An 8098-nucleotide genomic window follows, 5' to 3' on the forward strand; every position below is an offset into this window, starting at 1 on the left:
TGTTCATCAGTTTATTTTGTTCATTAGATTCCACATATGAGTGAGATCATATAATATTTGTCTTTTTCTGACTGGCTTATTTTGCTTAGCATAATACTCTCCCAGACCCCTTCATGCTGTCTCAAAGGATAAGAGAGCCTTCTTTTTAATTGCTGCATAGTATTCCATGGTGTAAATGTACCACTGTTGTTGTTTTTTTGTCCACTCATCTACTGATGGGCATTTGGGCTGTTTCCATATCTTAACTGTTGTAAATTGTCCTACTATGAACATTCTTTCTGATTAATGTTTTCAGTTTCTTAGGATATACTCCTAGAAGTGGGATTACTGAGTCAAATGGCAGTTGCATTTTTAATTTTTTGAGGAATCTCCATACTGTTTTCCATAATGGCTACACCAGTCTGCATTCCCACTAGCAGGGTAGTAAGGTCCCCTTTTCTCACCAGCTCTTGTCATTTGTTGATGGTAGCCATTCTGACAGGTGTGAGGTGATTCCTCATTGTCATTTTAATTTGCACCTCTCTGATGATCAGTGACTTTGAACATTTTTTCTTATGTCTCTTGGCCATCTGTATGTTCTCTTTGAAGAAGTGTCTATCTAGATCCTTAGCCCATTTTGTAATTGGGTTGTTTGTCTTCCTTTTGTTAAGTTGTATGAGTTCCTTATAAATTTTGGAGATCAAAGCCTTATCAGATGTAACATTGGCAAATATGTTCTCCCATACAGTCGGCTCTCTTGTTATTTTGTTGATGGTTTCTTTTGCTGTGCAGAAACTTTTTTTATTAGTTTTTATTTTAGCAACATCTTTTGTATTTTGTTTTTAAATTTATCTTTATTGTTGAAAGTGTTACAGATGTCCCCTTTTCCCCTCATTGACGCCCCCTTCCCTTTTTCCCTTCTTCCCCTAGGCCTTCACCACACTATTGACTATGTCCATGGGTTATGCATATGTGCATGTAACTTCTTTGGTTAATCTCTTCCTGTCCCCTTCCTTCCCTCTGAGGTTTATACTTTATTTTATTTTTTTAAATTAAATCTTTATTGTTCAGATTATTACAGTTGTTCCTCTTTTTCCCGCCCATAGCTCCCCTCCACCCTGTTCCCACCCGACCCTCTGCCCTTACCTCCCCCTCCCACTGTCCTCATCCATAGGTGTACGATTTTTGTCCAGTCTCTTCCCTTACCCCCTAAACTCCTTCCCCCGCCCCCGAGAATAGTCAGTTCACTCCCTTTCTATGCCCCTGATTCTATTATATTCACCAGTTTATTCTATTCCTCAGATTATTTATTCACTTGTTTTTAAGATTTACTTGTTGGTAGATGTGTATTTGTTCTTCATAATTCGTATCTTTATTTTTTTTCTTTTTTATACCACAATTTATTTAAAAAGTTAAAACAAACCAAAAAAACAGTTGTCCCAATAATAGTACAAGATAAATTTGTTGTAAATCAGGAGCCACACATTTAAAATGAAATTTGAAAAAAAAGGGGGGGGAGATAGCTGTAATATTTTCAACAACAAAGATAACTTTGAAAAATAACATTTGAAATTATTTTGACTTATGGGTAAGTGCTAACAATTAAATTAAAACAAACAAACAAACAAAAAACCCAAAAGCATAATTTCAAAAATAGCTAAAAATAGTTGCACATGGAGACTTAAACCTCTTTTGGATAATTTGGAACTTAATCATGTAATTATGATTCATTGAAATAGTTTTGGAAAAATGTTCTACACCAATTTAGCACAATTCCTTTTAATTTAATAAAAGGCCTTTTATGTTTGATTTTATGATATGGTCGGATTCTCTTAAGGTGGGCAATAAAATTGTTATTTTCAAATATTATAGATGAGTATGTCACAATAAAAAAATATAGATTAAAATTATCAAGTTCTGGTAGAATAAAATGAGACAAACATGAACTTTGTTTTTTTATTGTCTGGTTTTTGTGAAGCCAGGAAACATGTTAAATGGTTATTCTAACAAAACTACTACAACAGGGAAAAAACAAAAACATTTTCAGTTTCATTTTATTGGTACACCCCTTGATCAATGCATCAGAATTTTTAGAATAGTGTTAGGCTCATAACCGGTGTGAACGCACTGAATAAATATGTAAAGGAGACTTATAAAGTAGAATATACGTTTTATAATATATATATATGCATGTACATATAGATAACATGCGTTAACTATTTGTCTAACTTCCCAACATACCTCTAGAATGGTGCTTTTGCAAAACCTAGTAATGTTTTGAAAATGCACATTAATTAACTGCCAAATTAAGCTTTATTATTTTGCAATTTCTTGCAACATAATAGGAAATTTCTGGTTCAATCATCAGCCCATTATTCTATGTGTCATTGTTTCCTTTATACCAGATAAAAACTGGACTCCATATTATATTCACATGAGAAAAGAATCAAGGGTAACTGTAACTTCGATTACTCAGATAGGAAAATGTTACTGAGAAATGTCAAACTGTTAGCTTAGCAAAAATTCTGATGCATAATTTGTATCTTTACCTTTTTCTTCTTCTTCCTCTTCTTAAAAGATACCTTTCAGCATTTCATATAATACTGGTTTGGTGGTGATGAACTCCTTTAGCTTTTTGTTATCTGTGAAGCTCTTTATCTGACCTTCAATTCTGAATGATAGCTTTGCTAGGTAAAGTAATTTTGGTTGTAGGTACTTGGTATTCATCACTTTGAATATTTCGCCACTCCCTTCTAGCCTGCATAGTTTCTATTGAGAAATCAGATGACAGTCGATTGGTACTCCATTGTAGGTAACTGACTTTTTTGTACCCAGTGGTTAGAGTGGGACCATCCAGATTACAACTCCTCAGATCCATAAGGGACACACTCAGGGGGCAGACTCAGTGAGCACCAAAGCCCCACTGAAGCAAGTCTTGCCCAGAAGGGTGTCTCCAGCACAAAAGTTCTCCCACCGTAGACACAGCTGATTCTCACAGTCAATTGGCCTGGAGGTCAATTCCTCCCAGTGATACCTACAACAATCAAGGCTTAACTACAACAAAACTGAACAAAGCCAACAAAGGGGTGCACCAAGAGTGTCCACCTCAGGTAATTGGGGAGGCTGAGCCACTGGGCCTTAGAGGACACCTAGCACAGAAAGCCACTCTATCAACACAGGGAAGCATAAAAAATGCAGAGACAAAGAAACAGGTCACAAATGACAGAAATGGAGGAAAGCAAACTACTGGATATAGAGTTCAAAACCACACTTTTAAGGTTTTTCAAGAATTTTCTAGAAACCGCTGATAAATGTAGTGAGACTCTCAAGAAATCTAGTGAGACCCTCGAGGATATGAAAAAGGACCAACTAGAAATTAATCATACAGTGACTGAAATAAAGAATATTATACAGAGTTCCAACAGCAGACTAGAGGATTGCAAGAATCAAGTCAAAGATTTGAAATACGGAGAAGCAAAAAACAGCCAACTGGAAAGGCAAAAAGAAAAAAGAATCCAAAAATATGAAGATAGTGTAAGGAGCCTCTGGGACAACTTCAAGTGTACCAACATCCGAATTATGTGGGTGCCAGAAGAAGAGAGAGAGCAAGATATTGAAAACTTATTTGAAGAAATAATGATAGAAAACTTCCCCTACCTAGTGAAAGAAATAGACTTACAAGTCCAGGAAGCACAGAGAACCCCAAACAAAAGGAATCCAAAGAGGACCACACCAAGACACATCATAATTAAAATGCCAAGAGCAAAAGACAAAGAGAGAACCTTAAATGCAGCAAGAGAAAAAAAGTCAATTACCTACAATGGTGTACCCATATGACTGTGCAGAAACTTTTTACTTTGATATAGTCCCATTTGTTTATTTTGTCCTTAGTTCCCTTTGCCCTAGAGATGTATCTGCATACATACTGCTATGAAAGATGTCTGAGGTTTTGCCGCCTATGGTTTCTTCTAGGATTTTTATGGTTTCATGACTTACATTTAACCTTTTATCCATTTTCAGTTTAATCTTGTGTATAGTGTAAGTTTCCAGTTTAATTTTATTGCATGAACTTATCCAATTTTCCAAACACCATTTATTAAAGAGACTCTTTAGACTCCATTGTATACTCTTGTCTACTTTGTCAAATACCTATTGAGTATAATGGCTTGGGTTGATTTCTGGGTTCTCTGTTCTGTCCCATTGATATATATACCTGTTCTTGTGCCAGTACCAGGCTGTTTTGATACAGTGACTTTGTAATGTAATTTGATACCTGGTATTGTAATTTTTCCAACTTTGTCCTTCTTTCTCAAGATTGCTGTGGATATTTGGGGTCTTTTTTGGTTCCATATTAATTTTTGGAGTATATTTGTTCAAGATATGTGAAATATGCTGTTGGTATTTTAATAGGGACTGTATTGAATCTATAGATTGCTTTAGGTGGTATGGACATTTTAATGGTGTTAATTTTACAAATCCATGAACATGGTATATTCTTCACCTTGTTTATAACTTGCTCTATTTCTTTTTTTTCAATATCCTCTAGTTGTCCAAGTTTAAGTATTTTTTCTATTTGGTTAACTTTATTCTTAAGTATCATAATTTTTTGTTGCAATGTTAATGGCATTGCTTTTTAAGTTTCTCTTTTTGAGAATTCATTATTGGTGTATAAAAATTGATTTTTGGGTGTTAATTTTGTACCCTGCTACCTTGCTGAATTCATTTATTAAATCTAGTAGTTTTTTGGTGGAGTCTTTAAATTTTTCTATGTATACACTATCATGTAATCTGTGAAAAATGACAGTTTTACTACATCCTTTCCAATTTGAATGCCTTTTATTGCTTTTTAGTGTCTGATGCTGTGGCTAACACTGCCCGTACTATGTTGAATAAGAGTGGGGAAAGATGATATCCCTCTCTTGTTACTGTTCATAGGGGAAATGCTTTTAGTTTTTGCCCATTGAATATGATGTTGGCTGTAGGTTTTTCATATATTAAATTTATTATGTTAAGTTGAGATCCTTCTGTTCCCACTTTGCTGAGAGTTTTTATCAAAAAAGAGTGTTGGATTTTGTCAAATGCTTTTTTCTACATTTGTTGATATGATCATGTGGTTTTTGTCTTTCAATTTGTTTATATGACATATCACATTCATTAGCTTGCAAATATTGTACCAGCTTTGCATCCCTGGAATAATACCAGTTGGTCTAGGTGTATGATTTTTTAAAAATATATTACTGGATCTGATTTGCAAATATTTTTGAGGATTTTAATATCAATGTTCATCAGAGATATTGGCTTGTAATTCTCTTTCTTTGTACTATCTTTATCTGGTTTTGGAATTGGGATAATGCTGACTTCCTGAAAAGAGATTAGAAGTGTTCCTTCCTCTTGGGTTTTTTTGGAATAATTTAAGAAAGATAGGTGTTAGGTCTTCTTTGAATGTTTGGTGAAAGTCCCCTGTGAAGCCTTCCAGAAAAGGGCTTTTGTTTGCTGGGAGTTTTTTGATAACTGCTTCAATTTCATCAGTTTTTATTGGACTTTTTAAGTTTTCTAATTCTTTCTGATTCAGTTTTGGAAGATTGTATTTTCCTAGGAATTTTTCCATTTCATCCACCTTGTCCAGCTTCTTGGCAAATGCTTGTTCTTAATATCTTCTCACAATCCTTTGTATTTCTGTCTAGCTAAATGTTGATCAATCTTGTTTTTCTTTTAAAAGAACCAGCTCTTGGTTTCTTTGATCTTTTGTATTGTTGTGTTTTGTTTGTTTGTTTGTTTATTTATTCTCTGTCATTTGTTTCTGCTCTAATCTTTATTATTTCCTTCCTTCTACTTACTCTGGTCTTGTTGTTCTTTTTCTAATTCTTCAATTTGAAAGGTTAAATAGATTATTATTAATTTTTCTTGTTTTGTTTTTGTTTTTTATTTTTGCTGTGACTCTTGTGTTTTGAAGTAAGTTTATAGTGCTATGAACTTCCATCTCAGTATTGTTTTTGCTGTGTCCCAAAGATTTGGGGTTGTTTTGTGTTCATTTTTCTTTTTGTCAGGAATGTTTTCATTTAAAAAAGAAATCTCATTGGTAGCTCATTCATCCTATCTAATAAAGAGGGAATATGCTAATTGACCCTCATGCCATTGCAAAGATGGTGACGCCCACAGCCAATAAGGAGAGAATATACTAACTGACTGCCATGCCCTCAAATATGGCAGCACCCACAGCCACAAGATGGCGGCACCCAGTCCCCTCAGCCCCACCAGGGTGGCAGGCACAAGCCTGTCTCCAGAGTCCCCCAGTTCTCTCATCCCCCCAGCCACCCAGGGCTTGCCCAAGGTGCAGGCAAGCCTCGCATGGTGGCTGCCCAGCTTCCCAGGGCCACCCAAGGCTCAGGTAACCAGGGCCAGCCTAGGCTAGTGCTATTAGCAGTGGAAGCAGCAGAGGTGTGATGGGGGCATCACCTTTCCCTGTTGCCAGGTTGCCTCCTGCCCCATGAGGGCTCCCGAACTGTGATAGGGGGTAGGCCTGGTTGAGGGAAACCCCTCCAGTGCATGAATTTTCATGCACTGGGCCTCTAGTTGTTTAATAACATGCTGTTTAGCCTTCATGTGCTTGAATGTTTTGGAGTGTTTTTATTGTAGTTGATTTCTAATTTCATTCCACTGTGATCTGAGATTGTACTTGATATAATTTCAATCTTCTTGAACTTGTAGAGACTTGTTTTGTATCCTAACATGTGGTCTACATTTGAGAATGGCCCAGGTGCACTTGAGAAGAATGTATATTTTGCAACTTTGGGGTGAAATATTCTATAAATGTCAATTAAATCCATCTGATCTAGTGTATCATTTAGAGTCACTGTTCTCTTATTAATTTGTTGCCCAGTAGATCTATCCTGTGAAGCCAGCAGGATATAAAAGTTCCTTACTATAGCTGTATTGCTGTTAATCTCTGCCTTAAAATCCTCCAGTTTATATATAAACTAGAGACCCGGTGCACAGATTCGTGCACTGATGGGGTCCCTCAACCTGGCCTGCAGAGATGGGTCCAAAACCAGCAGTCTGACATCCCTCAAGGAGTCCCGGAGAGTGAGAGGGCACTCTGCAAAGTTGCTATTGCTCGGCAGCTCCTGCACTGAGCATCTGCCCCCTGGTGGTCAGTGTGTATCATAGCTACCGGCTACCAGGGTTATATCCCCTTTTGGAATCGATCCATTCAGTATTATGTAATGACCTTTATTGACTCTTGTGATGGTCTTCATTTTGAAGACTATGTTGTCAGATATAAGTACTGCTACTCCAAAGTTTTTTTTCATTTCCTTTTGCGTGGAAAAAAATTTTCCATTTCTTCACTCTAATCTTGTGTCACTCTTTTGTTCTGAGGGGGTCTCTTTTAGACTGTATATACTTGGGTCATGGTTTTTATATCATTTTAGCTACTATATGTTGTTTGATTAGAGCATTTAATCCATTTACATTTAAGGTTATTATTGATAGGTACTTATTTAATTCTTTATGCCTATGTTTCTCTCTCTCTCTCTCTCTCTTTCTCTCTCTCTCTTTCTCTCTCTCTTCTCATTACAGCTGATCTTTTAGGATTTCTTGTAGTTCTGGTTTGATGGTGAAAATTTCCTTTAGCCTTTTTTTTCATCTTAGAAACTCTTTATTTCACCATCTATTTTGAACGATAGCCTTGCAAGATTTAGTAACCTTGGTTTCATATTCTTGCTTTTTATTATATTGAATATTTCATGCCATTTTCTTCTGGCCTATAAGGTTTCTGATGAGAAAATAGCTTACAGCCTTTTGGGATCTCCTTTGTAGGTAACATTTGCTTTTCTCTTGCTGCCTTTAAGATTTTCTCTTTGTCTTTAATTTTGGCATTTTAATTATCATGTGTCTGGGCATGGGCCTGTTTGGGTTCTTCTTGCTTGGGACTCTGTGCCTCCTGAACTTGTGTGACTTTTTACCACCAGGTTAGGAAAGTTTTCAGACTACTTTTTCAAACGGGTTCTCTATCCCTTGCTCACTTTTTTTCCCTCTTCTGGTCCTCCTATGTTGTGATTATTGTTAAGTTTCATGTTGTCCAACAGCTCCCTTAAGCTGTCCTGTTTTTTTTAATTGT

The sequence above is a fragment of the Myotis yumanensis genome, unplaced genomic scaffold, assembly GCF_028538775.1.
Source record: "Myotis yumanensis isolate MYYU_CA2020_CCGP unplaced genomic scaffold, mMyoYum1.0.hap1 SCAF_1, whole genome shotgun sequence".
NCBI classification, from domain to species: domain Eukaryota; kingdom Metazoa; phylum Chordata; class Mammalia; order Chiroptera; family Vespertilionidae; genus Myotis; species Myotis yumanensis.